Source organism: Sapajus apella, unplaced genomic scaffold (genome assembly GCF_009761245.1).
Source record: "Sapajus apella isolate SASKATOON/1434 unplaced genomic scaffold, GSC_monkey_1.0 scaffold34, whole genome shotgun sequence".
NCBI classification, from domain to species: Eukaryota; Metazoa; Chordata; class Mammalia; order Primates; family Cebidae; genus Sapajus; species Sapajus apella.
The window spans coordinates 22905148-22919054 of NW_022436974.1; the positions used below are offsets into that span (position 1 = coordinate 22905148).

General features: G+C 39.9%; 1 protein-coding gene and 1 long non-coding RNA gene across 3 annotated transcripts in view; both read left to right on the plus strand.

Moving 5' to 3' along the window:
• Positions 1–13907, plus strand: part of GAB2 (GRB2 associated binding protein 2) — a 213465-nt gene that overhangs the window by 35829 nt on the left and 163729 nt on the right. The gene's annotated exons all lie outside the window — the stretch shown is intronic.
• LOC116563278 lies at positions 724–6677 on the plus strand. The gene is made up of 2 exons (XR_004274317.1): positions 724–3389; positions 3711–6677. It is a non-coding gene; the product is annotated as an uncharacterized LOC116563278 (long non-coding RNA).

Sequence of the window (13907 nt, forward strand, 5' to 3'; positions counted from 1 at the left end):
CTCTGAAATAATAAACTCATTTAACTGGTTTAACACAGGGTTAAACAGGATCAAATGTGCTCAAACATGGAACACTTTTTATCTCTTTATCTTTTAGTTTTTAGTAACATGTTTAGGACATCTAATATAGGGAAAAGAGGAAGAGGAAGAAACAGGTTTATAGGGAAATAAAGGAAGAAACTTGCTCACTAATCTATCAGTATTTGGCGGTAGGAGGTGGGAGGAGGAAGAGCCATTTCTTAAATCTAAAGACAGTTCTGTACTAGGAGTAAGGAAGTCTAAGTTCTTATTCTGCCTTTGCTGTTAATAAGCTGTGTGCCCTTGGCCAGTTCACTACTTTTTTGAGACTCATCTCTCAAGACACAGATAATACTACTTGACCACAGGTTAGCTGGATTCCATTTTAAGTGCTTTACATGCATTAGCTCATTAAATCCTCAAATCAAACCTAAAGTTAGATTTTCATTTCAAAGATAAGAAAACTGAAGAATTGGCTGGGCGAGGTGGCTCATGCCTATAATCCCAGCACTTTGGGAGGCCGAGGTGGGCAAATCATGAGGTCAAGAATTCAAGACCAGCCTGGCCAATATGATGAAACTTGGTCTCTAGTAAAAATACAAAAATTAGCCGGGCATAGTGATGCACACCTGTAGTCTCAGCTACTTGGGAGACTGAGGCAGGAGAATCACTTGAACCCAGGAGACAGAGGTTGCAGTGAGCTGAGATTGCGCCACTGCACTCTAGCCTGGGTGACAAAGTGAGACTCCATCTAAAAACTAAGAAACAAAAAAAAGTGAGGAATTCAGAGATTAAAGAAGTTTTCTGGACCATCCATCCCAGCTTCTATTAAATGGAGCTGCTGAGATGGATGGGAGATGGGACATTTTCAGTGAAAAGGAACAGGTAATCTTTAAGGAACCACGTGTATAATTTGGTACTGTCAACTTTAGGTAGTAAGATTCAGAAAATATGGTTAAGTATAGTCTATTTGAGCGCAAAGCTTGAGTATGGCCACCTGGGAGACACTGACTCCAAATGAATGGGGTCAGAGTTTCAAAGTAGAGAAGATAAGGTTTCACTAACATAGGCAGAGACAGAGAAGTTGTAACCGGATTACGACATTACCCATACAAGACCAGTGTATATGTTACAGTGATTTGATTGGTTACAGATTCCTACATTCTAAGGAAGATTACTCCATGAGGAGGGACAATAATCTGATAGGGTCTTATCTTTGGCGTCATTTGGTCTTAATTATGGGGGAATAATGGGGTCAGAAGTTGCAGCTGCATACCAAGTGACTCAGGCTGCATAGCCACATTCCTCTCAAGGTTCCAAATAATTTAAAGTTCCAACAGCTTTCAGTTTGAATTATTTAATTTCACAGTGTGGAGCGCACTTGGAAGTGTGGTAGGAGACAAGAATGGAAAATGTCTCTTTAGGCCATGCTGTAGAGACCTTTGAATGCTGTTTTATTTGCATTTTATTCTGCAGCTATTTGGGAGTCCTTATCACAGTTTTTAAATGAGGCCTTAGAAATGTTCTCATTCAATGTCGTACACAATTATTTTGTATTCCACTAAGCAGGGGAGTAAATGAAAGAGTGCTTGTAGACTTACTTGGACCTGAATTTATAGTCCGTCACTCTCTTGCATATACAAAAAAGAAAGTACAAATGAAACTTGGGTGAAGAATTTCTAAAACTTCTTCATAATCAGTTCTAGCTTTAAATCACTTTTTAATTCATTGTCCATATTTGCCTATATATATAACTGCCCTGCATGCCATCAAGAGTATTGATAGTGCAACATTTCTTAGAAATGATTCAACATTGTCTTCAAATTTTTCTTTCAAGTCACTGACACGTATTTTGCAAGTTTCAACTTTGGCACTTTCTTGGTCTTACTAGAAGATCTTAGCAAACAGTCTCACAACTACTGAAATTCATGTTTCTCCCTGAAATGGCTCTTGTTTTATTTGTTCAGGGTTGTATTTGTCCAGTCACAATGCCAGACCTGACAACCAAGTACACCCTTGTGCAGGCAATGACAACAGTGTCCTGACTGCAGCTTAACTGTAAGACACTATCAACAGTAAGAAACACTCTGATTTTGATGTTAAAATAGAATTGAATTTGAATTAATGAAATATAATACCCTGTTGAAAATCTTATGATGGTGAAGATATCAGGATGCATTTGCTCACTGTTGTCAGTCCAGCCAGTAGGAAATCTGTCTTGTCTATCAGTTGTGTGAGAAAACCCTTTCCTAAAGAGAAGCCTTACTTTTTTATTTCCCTGTTATTTTGAATTTATACTTACTAAGGAGGAAACCAAGGCAGGAAAGACAGCCAAGGACATTTTAATTGAGTCAAGAGAGACTTACTTTTAATCAAGTCTTGCGTGTTCTGGAAAGTGCCTTGAGATCTTTTAATAATCTTGCCAAATCAGCATTTCAATTTGGTACTCAGGATGAGTGATTAGAAGTCATTGACAAACTAGCTAGCTTCATTGTGGAGAATAGCTGAAGTCTCTGGAGAACCACAGTCTTAAATTAGACTGAAGAAGTGTGAGATCACAGCAGGAAGTAATGTGAACAGGAGGAGTTATTGATCAGATGGTTCAGAGAGCTAGATGATCTTAACTTGATTACTCCAATTTTCCTTGTATGTAACGAACACTTATTGATTGCTTCTCCTAAATTCATCTCCTTTCTCCTTCCTAGCAACACCTTAATTTCTGTTCAGACACGTGTGTGATTCTGGGGAAGCTGGCTTCATCTATCCTACGCTTCAGGTTTGGCAAGTCAGGACATTCCATTCCCTCAGCCACCATACTTATTTTGGACTGGGCATGTGATCTAAGCAGGTATAGTCTGAGTGTATTCTAGTTGGTATGGTGTGTGGATATAAGGCCTCTGTTTTGCCATATGATTTGGTTAAATATAAGAAGTGACTATGGGGCTCAGTGGCTTGTGGTGATAATCCCAAGTACTTGGGAGATGGAGGCAGAAGGATTGCTTGAGGCCAGGAATTGAAGACAAGCCTGAGCATCATGGTACGACCCCTGTCTCAAAGAAACAAAAAGTGGCTGTGAATCTTGTACTCTGATGCTAGGCTTCCAAAGAAGTTCAGACTATCACAGATAGGAAGTCAGGGTGAAGTGGGGAAGAGAACCAATGCCTTCACATCAGGGTTGCTGTGAGGATTGAATGGGATCTTGACTGTAAACCACCTTGCAGAAAAGTCTGACATAACATATAAATTCGTGTTTTAAGGACTTTTGGAATTGCTAATGACAAAAACCAACTCAAGTAAACTTAAGAAATAGAAATTTAATGGTATCATAATAAGGAAGCTCAGAAAATTGAAGAACATTTTATAGATACCAGGTGACTTGGCTGGGCGCGGTGGCTCACGCCTGTAATCCCAGCACTTTGGGAGGCCGAGGCAGGTGGATCACGAGGTCAAGAGATCGAGACCATCCTGGTTAACACGGTGACACCCCGTCTCTACTAAAAATACAAAACATTAGCTGGGCATGGTGGCGCGTGCCTGTAATCCCAGCTACTCAGGAGGCTGAGGCAGGGGAATTGCCTGAACCCAGGAGGCGGAGGTTGCGGTGAGCCGAGATCGCGCCATTGCACTCCAGCCTGGGTAACAAGAGCGAAACTCCGTCTCAAAAAAAAAAAAAAAAAAAAAAAAGATACCAGGTGACCTTGGGCACACAATCATATTTTGGTGTCCCAGGGGTGCTCATTGTGTCTCATGCTGCTTGTCTGTAGTTGGCTTTCTTTTCTCCTGCAGGTAAGCTGTCTATAAGTGATAAGAAAGGAGGTCACTGGCAACCCTCTGTCCTCTCATCTCCGTAATCCACAAGGCAAGGTCCTTACTTTTAGAATTCCAAATTTAAAAACCTGGGGAAGGATACTGACAGAAGGGGTCAAAATTCTACCCCTGGACTAAGCCATTATGGCCAGGGGATTGGAGAACTATGGTTGGTCAGACTAGAGCTACCTGTTACTCAACTGACACTCATGTGGTAGGTGTGGAGAGGGTTGGAGAGCCTCACTCAGAATCATGTTTGCATCTCATGAAGAGATGCTTGTTTTACTATCCAGCAGGAGAAAGGGAACCAGTGCTGGATAGTAAAACAAGTGTCCAGTTATTTGATACTTGTTTTTTGTCTGAAGCTGATTCATCCTCCTTATCTGTTTAATAGGGAATGGGGGGAGGAAAATAGGAAAGTAGGAGAGAGAGAGTGAAGTGTAAATTTTATTGTGTACTTAACTATGTAGTAAGTAAACTTTGCAGGTAGGAACCCATTTGCATCTCATTTAATCTTTACTTCCAGTACTCTGAGATAGATAATATTCCCATTGTCAGCCAGAAGCAAGCTCAAGCTAAGAAACTAGCCCAGGAACATAAACCTAAATGTTTTATGAGCCAGGAGCTAAAGCTAAGTCCACTTGTCTCCAAAGCATATTAGACTTTTCTGTTGTACCATGTTCTTCAAAATAAAGTGAGTTAAACTACCTGGTCAACATGCCAGTCCCCTATACTCCCTGCCTACACTCAGTGTTTGTGTCCCCCAAAAACCATATGTTGAAGTTCTAATCCCCAGTGGGATAGAATTTGGAGATGTGGCCTTTGGGAAAATTAGGTCATGAGAGTGGAACCCTCATGATGGGAATAGTATCTTTATAAGAAGTGAAAATACACACAAGAACTTGCATCCGCTCACCTTTTTCTGCCATGTGAGGACATGGCAAGAAGGTAGCCATATGTAAACCTGGAAGAGGGCTGCCTCCGGAAGTGTGAGGCTATCTCAGTTATATCCGTGTATTAGGCTGTTCTTGCATTGCTAGAAATAAATACTTGAGACTGGATAATTTAAAATGAGAATAGATTTAATCAGTTTACAGTTCTGAAGGCTTTACCAGAAGCATGGTGCTGGCATCTGCTCAGCTTCTGGTGAAGCCTCAGGGAGTTTTCAATCATGACAGAAGATGAAGGGGGAACAGGCACATCACATAGTGAAAGCAGGAGCGAGCACAAGACAGTCGGGGTGACAGGAGGTGCCACCCACTTTTAAATGGCCAGATCTCACAAGACTCACAGCACCAAGCCATGAGGGATCCATCCCATGATCCAAACACCCCTCCACCAGGCCCCACCTCCAGCACTGGGGATTACAGTTCAAAATGAGATTTGGGCAAGGACAAATCCAAATTATCAGTCTGTTGTTTAAGTCACCTAGTCTGTGGTAATTTGTTATAGCAGCCCAAGCTGACTAAGACACTTCTCTAGTCACAGTCTCAGTGCTCCCCCTCCAACTCTCCCTCATCATGAACCTAGATTAGAACTTGAAACCTAGGTTTTCCAGACTTATATGGTCATTCTTGCCTTAGCCCACAGTAAACAAAGGATGTATTCCCGATCTTTTAAACAGAACAGAATGTGTGAAAACACATTTTCAAGTTTCGCATATTCTGAACACAACTTTTTACTTAAAAGATGAAATAGCTGCAGCAAGAGCTGGCTGGTCTGTATTTGAATCCCATTACTTACTAACTAGGTAAGTATTCTGCGTCTCAGTTTTTTCATCCTTAAAGTGAGGCTAGTGATGGAACTTAGCTCATAGGGCTTGTGAGGATTGAGTGAGTTAATATATAAAGTACTTGGAACAGTATCTGGTACACAACAAGTACTGTCTCAGTGTTGGCTCTATTAGAAGTATTGTTATTCAATATTAGTGGGCTCTTATTAATGCCAAAACAGGCAGACTTTGCTTAAAGAATCTTCGTTTTGCTGCTTGGGTTCACATCTGAGAGAGAGCTGACTATAATCTAAGGCAGAAATAAGCTATTTGTAGTCCAGGAAGTTCTAAGGAAGAAACAGTCTGCCTGTCTATCTGGTCCTTTTAATACACATATGATTAACATTTCCCCCATATTTCCCCTCTAATTATGCTTATGTTCTGATCTTTTGAACATGCAAGTTTAAATAAACTTTCCTCTGTTAGACTATGGGAAACAGTTAAGTCTGGAATGCAGAGAGCTGCGGTATGCAAGGTACTGCAGATGATTTGGCAGAATGGTGATGTAAGGAATAGGATGGTCTGAGCACATCTGGAAGGCACCAGAAGCCAATGGAGAGTCTGTGTATGAAGGCTCTGAATGAAATGGAGTATAGTTTCCTCTGTGAGGAGCTAGGACAACATGGCCCCCAAGGAAAATCTGAAGAGCACTCTGTGACTCACTAATCAATGAGTCAAAGAGGGAAATGGGAGGCTATATCACTGACTACGTAAGCTTGACAAGTTTTGAGGTGGCCCAGTTCTGGGGCCTTTCTTTGCCTCTCTCTAGTTCAATTCAGATCCTAGAATGGGATCTGAAACTCAGTTGTAATGGATAAATCTCAAAATGTATCCATTTGCCTCTGTATCAGTGGTTATGTTGGGGACTATACCTCTAGATCGCTGATGTGTTTATGTATCTGTCTCTAATTTTACCATATATTTGCTGTGCCAATAAATGCCTTTTTAATGTTAAACATTTTACAACAAATACTTCCACCATGTCTTTGTCACTGAAAAGACATTTTATATCAGAAAGAGCCTTAGATTTTTCAAACTGTATCTGAATCAAAAACTACTTCAATTAAGCTGTGCCCAAACTGAAAAACAAACAAAACCCCACTTCAAAATGAAAGTGTGAATAGTTGTGGCCTTTGATTTAAAAAATCTCACAAGATAAACTGAGACTATTTGTAGTAGTCATAGTTTAATTCAAATACCCAAATATTAGCAGGACATGGTGGCATATATCTATAGTCCCAGCTACTTGGGAGGCTGAGGCAGGAGGAATGCTTGAGCCCAGGAGTTCTAGGCTACAGTGAACTATGATCGTGTCATTGCACTCCAGCATGGGTGACAGAGCAAGACCTTGCCTCTAAAGAAAATACAAAATAACCAAATACACAAAGATTGCAAAGTGTGCAGTTTGTGGGCTTCCCTTTGTTACCAATGTACCTGTGTGAAATAGAACTTTCATTACATGCTACAATTAAAACAATATTTCTGTAGACTTGATGCTGTTCTTGATTTCAAGATCCAATTTAGCAACAGCTTTCTGGCATTTGTTCCCCTCCCTACCCATCCACCTTGTTTTATGCATAGAATAAACCCTTAGCATGTTCTTAGTTCTTAGTTTCCTGGTGTCTAACTACCCATTAGAAGAATAAGGGGTCTTAACTTTTATATTTCTGTAAAGCTGTATCCATTATATTACTTACTACATTGTATTTTAGTTGTATATAATCTTTGTCCAACTCTAATAAAATAGGAAAACCTTAAAGATAGGGACATTATTATTTATCTTCGTATTTTTAGCATTCAGCATAATGCCCAGCATACAATAGACATTCTGCAAATAGTTAAATCATTTATACATTAAGAAATGGATGAATATAAGGTGTAACAACTTTACTAACTTGTTTAGTCAGTAGCAGAACTGGCACTAGGACTAGACCCCGGGACTTCAGGTTTTCCCTGGTGACACCCAAATCTTTCCATTATTGTAGGTGTTTGTTGACATGGACAGTAAGGTCCTATACAGACATAGTTTTATAGTGAGTTCAGAAATGGCTCAACAAAAGTGAAACCTGTGATAAATACCAGCTTATTTGCATTTCAGACCTTGGTCTTTGTGATTTTGTTTTTCTTAGAGGGTTGATGACAGGTCATGAGATTGGGGAGACACATACAGTAGTCAGCTGTATGGAAAATATTTATTGAGGAAATGGTATTTTCAGATTACAGAACTAAATTGGGATCAATTTGGACTTTTTCAGTTAAGCCAAGCTGTTAGAATGTGTGTCTAAAGTTGGCCTGCTTATCGTATGTGTAATATGGCGTTGATTCACTCAGACCCTCTGATTTGTCAAATCCTTGCCAAAAATGGGTCCCATAGAAGGCAACCTGGGATTAGAAGGCTTTTAAATGTAAAGTCTCAGGTTTCCAAGGTAAAACATTTTCACTTAGCAGAACTAATTCCTTTAACAAGCATGTGTTGATTCCAACTGTGTGTCAGGCACTGTGCTAGGCTGGGGCAACAAAGAAGAATAAAAAGAACCTCGTCTTAGAGGAGCTATTAAGTCGTGTCTCTCTCTAAATTGAACAACCACATAAGGAGGTAATTTCTGTAGAGGGGTTTGTGTGATCATCTAACAACAAAGGAGCTGGGAACCAAGATGGTCTGGTCAATAACAACAGTGACTACATTAATCCAGTAGCATGCCAGGTTCTATTCTCAGCAATCTACATGTATTACTAAGTATTTGTTTATATTTGGGGAAGTTTTCCTTGTTTTATCTCTACATTTAGAACCTTTGACCTTTTTTGTTTTGTGGGCTTGTCCTTTATTTGATTTAAAAAGTCATTATAGGGCCGGGCACAGTGGCTCAGGCCTGTAATTCCAACACTTTGGGAGGCTGAGGCGGGCCTGAGGTTGGGAGTTCAAGACCACCCTGACCAACATGGAGAAACTCTTTCTCTACTAAAAATACAAAATTAGCCAGGCACGGTGTTGCATGCCTCTAATCCCAGCTACTTGGGAGGCTGAGGCAGCAGAATTGCTTGAGCCCAGTAGGCGGAGGTTGTGGTGAGCCAAGATTGCGTCATTGCACTCCAGCCTGGGCAACAAGAACAAAACTCAGTCTCAAAAAAGAAAAGTCGTTATAATCACCTAGTAGCTTTAGATCTGACTCTCTATATAATATATATAACAGAGAAGAGTTGTTTGCCCTATAAACATGTACAATTATTATTTGTCAAAAGAGAAATGAGTTATTCATATTAACAGTCTTCCCTTTAGTTTCTCACTGACTCAGTGTATCTACCTATTCCCTTGTTACTATCTGCCCCTCAGGTAGTCTTCTCAATGGTGAGTCTTTCTAGGGTGGAAGGATTCTTTCTTACTGGGTCTTGTTCCAGGACTCTACTTCTTTCTAGTAACCTGAATGGAGCGAAAATGTAAAAATAGGGAAGACTTGCTGAATCTTCATAAGAAAGAATTTTTAAGATAAAAGGGAAAGGGGAGAACGCAAATTTGAAACTGGATTTGAAGGTTGGAGTGGGGTAGGTTGGTGAATGAGAGACCCTTGAGCAACTGTAGTATATGAGAGAATTGATGAGGAGGTAGCAAATGTGTTATGATTTTTATTTCTTCTTGTATCCATTGAGAAAAGTGTGTAAAGACTGGAATTACTCTTTTTTCACTTTTGATTGTTGGACTGTCTTTCTACCCAGGACATCCACTTAGATTGCTGAGGTTTATTCAGGTTATACATACCGTGCCTCTCTACTTTAACTGACTTTTTCTTTGCTTAGTAGTTTTTTGGCAAGTAGCTGATGAATGAGGAATTCTTAAATTCTTGTAAAGGGTTTTTCCTGAAAGAAAAGTTTTTTTAGACAAGGAGAGTGGGCCTAGGGAATAATACCAACCTTAGATACCCACCTTCAGGGGCTGGTCAAATGTATTTGGCACAATTATTGTTTACCATGTCATCAACCAAAACTTGGATGTCTTTCTTATTTACTGCCTTTGTTGTCGGAGCTATAATCCACATCGCTTCCAGAGGTCATGAAAACTCTTCCTCTCTCAACATCTCTAGTGGGTATCCTTGGCAGTCTAAAGCAGTCAGGAGGGTGAGAGCTCAGAGAGAGAGGCTAAGGTGAAAGCATTTTGTAAACTTACGGAGGATGGTATTTTGTACAAAGCCTGGCACAGAGCGGACATTCAGTAAAAGAGCATTGAATAAAAAGAAGAGGAAAAAAGCAGATACCTGTTACTCATAGCAGAAATCTCATCTCTCTTCTGCTTCCCCTACCTTGATCAGCCTTGGTCAGGATAAGAGTACCTTGTGACATAGATTGATACTGTATAAGTAATAGCTTATATTATTTAATCTCATTTCTTAAAATAGCCCTGCAAAATATAGTATGATTCTGATTTTATGTTTATGGGAATGAAAGTTTTAGAGGGTTTATGTCACTTGCCCAAATATTACCCTTGTAATAAGAGATGGAACTGGGATTGGAATGCAAATCTGTCTAGCTTCAAAAACTTTTTTTTTTCCCTACCTTTCTGGCCAGTACAGCTGCCAGACTATGTTTAGAAGTTTTGTGGGTCCTTCACGTGACTTTACTAATGGTCTTATGAAAAGCTGTCTTCCCTGAGTACTGGTGTTTGAAGTTATTGGTTCATTCAGCAAACATGTGCTTAGCCCCAGCTATGAGCACGAACTGTACTAGACACCAAAAAAAAATCCCATCCTCATGGAGCTCCCAGGGTGGTGAGTGATCATAAATATAAATAATATTGGGCAGAATGATGTTAGCGGTATAATGTGAGGTTGTCCTGGAGGAGCACTGAGGAGGATTGAATGAGGGAAGGAAAAGAATCAGCCTCTCTTATGTAAGAGGCAGCCCCATGTCTGTCAGAGCCTAACATCTCTTAGCCACCTTAGCTCGTTTAATATTCACTATGACCATATAGTATCCTGATTATATGGATGAGCAACGTACTTGGCATTTCACAACAAGGAACAGATGGATAGGATTTTCAAACTCAGAAATGTCTGGCTCCAAGTCCCTGCCCTTTTCATTAGACTACTATGTATAGATGGAGTACAGGTTTTTCCCAATATATGTTTTTTAAATACATCATGGTTAAAGTTCCATTCTATATGCAAGTGAATGTGTTGTGTAAGACTCAGTGTATCTACCGAGATTTCCTTGGTTCTGTCTGCGCCTCATAATCTGCTTGCTCAGTGGTGAGTCTTCACATGCTGCTTTTGCCAGGTTTTCTAACAGTGCTGGCTGTCTCATCTTCTCTCGGTGAGGACTGGGCTCTGGTTTGGTCTCTGTTATGTCCATTGTGAAGAGAACTACAGCAACTCATATGCCTAAGCCCCATTTGGCCAGACCCTCACCTCTTCTGCCACTTTCAGGTTCAAACATGGGGTATGTTCTTCCCCAGTGACTATCCAGAGTGGATGGGTAACCACAGCCTGGAAGTAGGGAGTGAGGGAAGTTGACATCTCTGACCAGTGCAGTTGGAGAAGGGAAGGAGCCAGCAGATAAATTGCTTCCTGTTTGCCTTTCCCCTCCACTTACCCCTTACACATGCACACACACACATGCACACGCACACGCACACGCAATATTCTAAGTTATAGTAGTTCTATACAACCCATCCTGTAACCTTCTGAATGAGCAATTATGTGTTTTCATGTTAAGCTATAGCTGGTTTGTTGATGCATATAACCTTAGGTTTCCTTTTCCTTCTATCCTTTCCTACCAATCTTTCCCCACTCTCTGCTCTGAGATTGTAACACCTGATAAACAGGTAAGCTTTCCCCTAAACTGTTTTTTAGAGAACTTGGGCACAGTATTATTATTATATATTATTTAAAAAACAAATATCTTTGCCATCACAGACCCTTGCCCTTTTTACCCTGTTTTATACCTTGTTATTTTTCATTTAGCATAAATTAGTTAAATTTGAATACTTACATGTCAGACACTGTTCTACATCCTATGATTAATGTGCACCAAAATCCTCTGAGATACAGTAAACCATGGGTATAGTTCCATGTCTGCATATATCGGTCAATTGTATTTTCTTTTTTTTTCTTTTCTTTTCTTTTTTTTTTTTTTTTAAACGGAGTTTCACTGTTGTTGCCGGGGCTGGAGTGCAATGGTGTGATCTTGGCTCACTGCAACCTCACTCAGGAGGCTGAGGCAGGATAATCACTTAAACACCTCCCAGGTTCAAGTGAGTCTCCTGTCTCAGCCCCCTGAGTAGCTTGGATTACAAGCATGTGCCACCACACTTGGCAAATTTTGTATTTTTAGTAGAGACAGCATTTCCCTACATTGGTCAGGCTGATCTCAAACTCCTGACCTCAGGTGATCTGCCCACCTCGGCTTCCCAAAGCGCTGGGATTACAGGTGTGAGCCACTGCGCCTGGTCTGTATTTTCTTTTTTAAAGGAAAGATTATTGCTTTTGTTAAAATGGTACATGTTCATTATAAATCAAGAAATGCTTACACACACACACACACACACACACACACACACACACACAGATAACATCACGTGGTAATAACCTTTAGGTGAACAACATTCTGGGAGCTCTCATGAACCTCAACTTTTCTCAGTATCTTTAGAGTGGTGTCAGAGTATACTACTGTAATTTAACCAGTCTTCAGTTGATAAGCATTTACAATATTTTATTTAAAAAACATGCTGAAATGACCATCCTTATAAATGCCATCCATCCTTAAAAATGGGTTTTTAAAATCTGCTTTAAAAAGCATCCTTATAAATGGATTTTGAAAATGTGCTGGTATGTAAGATATGTTTCTCCCCCAGAAAATTTTTATTCAGATATTACCTTGTGATAACTCATGTGTTTTGCAGATGAAAGACTCTGGGCCAAAGCAAAACTAACAGCAAGATGATCCACCCTTAGGTGATTCCTCTAATGAGAAAGAATGGGAGCACAAAACACTATATAACAGATATAAGTTTCACATCCCAGAGTTTTGATAAACTGGCCACACAGCTAATGAGAGGTACATTCGAACTATTCTATTACATTTTAGATTTTAATTTTGCCACAGTAAGTCATGGCTCAAATATAGCAGAGGCAGTGATTTATCATTAAGTTCATATATACTATAAACTAATCCAGTTAAAAGGCAATGGCACCATATTTTGAAGACAGGGTGACCAAGTTTCTAATGCAACGATTGCCAATAATTAATACAATCAACTGGAGACCAGCAGGGATGATAAATTTTCCTGGCATTGGGAATGACTTACCTGATTTTTTTTTTTTTTTTTTTTTTGAGACAGGGTCTCGCTCTGTTACCCAAGCTGGAGTACAGTGGCACAGTCACTGCTCACTGCATCCTTGACCTCCTGGGCTCAAGTGATCCTCCCACCTCAGCCTCCTAGGTAGCTAGGACTATAGGCACATGCCACCATACCCGGCTAATGTTTTTGAAATGTGTTTGTAGAGATGGGGTCTCTATGTGTTTCCCAGACTGGTCTCAAACTCCTAGCCTCAAGCACTTCTCCAACCTCAGCTTCCCAAAGTGCTGAGATTAAAGGCCATGTTTGGCCTTATCTTTTAAGATGCTTTTCCAGGGTCTGAAGTTGAAGATTTAAACCTATACAGTTTATTTTTGCTATCTTTTCTGTTTTTTCAGTTTGTTATGCTGTGTAGTTCTGTTATAAAGGTATGTAGTAAAAGACCAGCCTTTGTTAGGGTTCATTGGTCCTTTTCTCATTTGCTGTGCACTAATATTTAGTGAAATTTGCTTCTGAATAGTATGCTTTGTTTCTATTTTTATTAAAATATTTGTATTGTGACTGTGTAGTAATTTGTGTATATTTTAGATTGTAGCTTGCTTTTCAGCCATCAGTGCCATATTTCAGTGACTGCTAGACAAACATGAATTAACTATAGGAATTTTTTTTGCCCAGGATAGTTTGCATGAAGTGTCTGACTTGAGAATTTCAGGTGACAGAAGTTTACTATCTTTCTAAATAGCAAGCCTATTACAGAGCAGATCAGAGTTACTCATATTCATGAACAGTATTAATCTGTTGAATAATCAAACCATCAAGGCAGCTGCATTGGTAGAGTTGCTGTTTATGGACTTTGTGGTTGAACAAAATGGTCTTGCCATTCTTAGCAAAGAAATACCCCAGCATGAGGCAACACATGGATGTGGCCAGTAAGTGCTGTGAGAAATGAACAAGGAATGGAAAATTAAGCACTGACATATTCTGAGATACTTTCTGAAGGAGCTCAGGCTAAATGCCCTCACCTCC